Below are 3,674 nucleotides of genomic sequence, written 5' to 3' on the forward strand. Positions count from 1 at the left end.
TATTTTCTTATTTATTTATTTATTGTACAAGGATCTACAAGTTAAGTTTCCTGACATTAATCTTTTATTATGATACACAGAAACATGTCATTCAAATGCATTGTATGATTGAAAGGTAAACGCAACAAGCGTTTATATAGGTACAGAAAACAGCATTATACGGTGGGATCAATATGAGGGGAAGTAATTATTAATTAATTGTTTTGGGTGAACTAACCCTTTAAAGGGGGCATTTCCTCCACTCTATATTGCAGACTGAAATAGGAGATTATTTATAATAAACATGCTGAAACAATAAAAACATTAAGATAATGTTGCACAATTAAAATGAAAGATGATAGTGCATAAGAAAGATCTGCTGTTATTGATTCTTTGCTGACATCTACTGGAAGTTAAATTTGGGCCACAAAAGTGTTTGTTTGTGTGGTTGCCATAGGCGCCGATACTGTGGGTGCTCCGGGGCTCGAGCACCCACGGAAAATATCGAGCACCCACGTGTGCCAGACTGCCAGTCAGGGACGGATTGGCAATCTTTGCGTTCTGGAAAAGTCCAGAACGGCCGTCCAACCGAGGGCCATCGGCCAAAAAAACCCAAAAAGTATAATAACTGTCGCGATAGTCAATGATAATAAAATAATGAGCTCGATCATTTTTCCGGCCGCGATAATTTCCATTTGCATGCTTGTTTGTTTTCGATGTTTCTCTCGCTGACGGAGCGCGCGCCTCGTCCGTTTGGGGAGATGTTTAAACTCGACGCGCAGACTGGGTGTGTGCCGTGATGAGACGTCAGGCTCGGCCAGATTCGTCTGGATCTCGTGCTTCTTCGGTTGCGAAACCGCAGGCAAAGTTAAAAGATTTGACGGACACACCGCCAAGCGAAACGGGGTCTCGCGCACTCCGCGTTTTTGCAGCGTGCGCCCTCGCGCTCGTGCGGACGAGTATAACAGGACGCGAGTATAACAAGGCAAACCTACACTGATGTTGGCAGTTTGATAAATGCAAGTTAATTCTTCAGTTCAATGTTTGTGTGCTAAAAAGGGCAATAAGTTCCTGTAGGTATTCTCCTTTTTTGACAAATAAAGGCGTCATCAATGTCTTCTCTCTAGCTGTATCAAAATCTCACCTAGCTTTCCTCAGAGATGGTCAAGTTTTGTGCATGATTACATGATATATTTGTCTGTATTTGTGAGAATTGGCACTGTCCTGATTTGAAAGAGATGCTATTTTACGGCTTTATTATCAATTAAATAGGTGTGTGTGTTCGTGTCGGCCGCTGTCCATTTCCTAAGGTTCTGAAATGCAAAAAAACGTTTGACCAATTTTTTTACATCTTTTTTTAAAGGCCGTGTGTGCCAATGAGCACCCACGGAGGAAAACATAAATTGGCGCCTATGGTGGTTGCCATTGAAATCTTGCCATTGAGGATCTGGAGATCCTCTTGCATTCAAATAGTGGAATGCGAGCTCGACATGTTTTTAAAAAAAAACACTTTCAGAGCTTGTTCTTGAGACTCCATCACGATGGCAACCAAGCAGCTAAAACGCACAATCATGCGCAAATGCAGTGGCGGTTTTACATTGAATTACACCCTGGGCAAGACCCCCTTCAAGCTGGCACTAAAATGTGTTGCTTTTGAAATCAGTGCTCGTTGTTGCTGTTTTTACGGCTCGTGCACAGATGCGCACTTCAGTCTCTTTGTGGAGACTCTCTATTCGTTCCAGTGAAAGCAAGTCAAGTCAGCTTTATTAATATAGCGCTTTTACAATGACGATTGTTTCAAAGCAGCTTCACAGTGTTAAACAGGAAAATATTGCAACAAATTTTGATTTGGCTGTGTAGAATTGTCTCTAGGATGTAATGCTCTGTTTTTGCCTTATTTGGAAGAGTCATGAATATTAATGTTGAGCTCTGCTCTGATTGGCTTATTTTAGCCGCTCACAGCACAGCAGTTCAGCTGTTCAGCGAAGTGGCTCGTGAGTCCTGACAGAACACAAACCGACTGAATGTCACTTTAAGCAGAAAATCTCAAATGGAGATTGCTAAAATGCAGCTTACTTGTTTATTGGTGCTTTCAGATCATCTGCGCGCGAGAAAGAGCTTGCGCGCTTGCGGTTGCATCGAATAAATACCTAGGGTTGTGTTTGTTTTCTTCAAAGACAGTCGAGAAATAAGAAGATCGAGCAGTTTTTATGGCCTTTCTGTGTACAATCATGCTTTCTTTACACAAATTGCGAAAAACCTCCAGTTTTGTTTTCTTCCAGCAGCACTCCATTTTTCTGCCTTAGCTACATTCTTTTTAAAATTAAAAGCTGAATTAAGTATACATGATACTAGGTAATGATCTGAGATGTCATCACCCTGCTGCAGAATTTCAACTGTATCAACATTTATTCTATGTGACAGTATTAGATCTAAAAAGTCTGATTATGGCATATGAGTGGGTCCTGATACGTGTTGTCTAACTACAATAGAGTTTAGAATGTCTCTAACATGGATATTAAAATCACCAACATAAAATAAAAAAGCACAAAATAAAATGCAAACATATCCCTGCCCTTTATATACAATCACTGATGAATGCATCTGGTTTTAATGAGTAAAAAAAACTATACAAGGATGGATTAGAACCCAAAACCTCTGCCGTGATTAACAAAAGTGCTACCACCTATTATTCCTCTCGCACGCATTCAGCAGGGAGTGTACACAATGCAGCTGGAGAGGGTGCTGAAGTTCCCCACACAGTGAAATGATAGATAATAAAGTTGTTGTTGTTGTTGTTTACTGCATGTGCCATCCCCCATACGTCATGAAAAAAAAAATATTAGGATTAGGCTGGGCAACTGCCCGAACCAACATGCCAAAATCTGCTACTGTGCAAATGAGCTTCTGCACTACTTATTGTGAAATTTATCCCAGTCACCTAAACATATAGGCCTGGTTTCACAGACAGGGTTTAGATTAAACCAGGATTAGGGCTTAGTTCAATTGGAGCATTTAAGTAACTTTTATAAACAAGTCTAAGAAAGAAAAAGAAAAGAACATTGCTGGTCTACATCTTAAGACAATGCACTGAAATATTTAATGATATATCAGTGCAAGTTTCTTTAAGTTAAAACAGCTAAAAAAGGCATTTTTGTCTGGGACTAGCTTAAGACTGGTCTGTGATACTTGGGGGGATAAAAAGTCAGATTTTTCATTTTTTCATTAAAGACTTGTTGATCTTCATTGTTCTTGAAGATTAAAAACTCCATTTGATGTTGGATAATGGGGAAAATGAGGGGAACCTTGGAAGAAAGCAGGCTATACCAAGAGCAAATTTTCCGCTGGGTATACAGTTAAATCAAAAGTCAACATTAATAGTTATTAAATTGATTGAATTATAAGAGAGAAAGGGTATTTTAGGTCCATTCAGGATTGAACAAGAAGATTCAGGCAGATGTAAAGTTCATTTGGAAGCAGCAGTTATTTATCTGTGAGGTCTGAAGAGATGCAGACATAGATCAATGAAATGTCCCTCACTGAAAAAATCAAATGGTTGGATGCATTTGTCGAGATCACTTTTCACTACGAGACCGTGTCCATATTCACACCAGACTGGTACCAGTTGGCAGCTTTTCAAGGAGCCAGGGTTTTGATACAGTCGTGATTCACTTTGATGCGTAAATGGTCTGACC

This window comes from Pseudorasbora parva, chromosome 21 (assembly GCF_024679245.1).
Source record: "Pseudorasbora parva isolate DD20220531a chromosome 21, ASM2467924v1, whole genome shotgun sequence".
Lineage (NCBI taxonomy): Eukaryota > Metazoa > Chordata > Actinopteri > Cypriniformes > Gobionidae > Pseudorasbora > Pseudorasbora parva.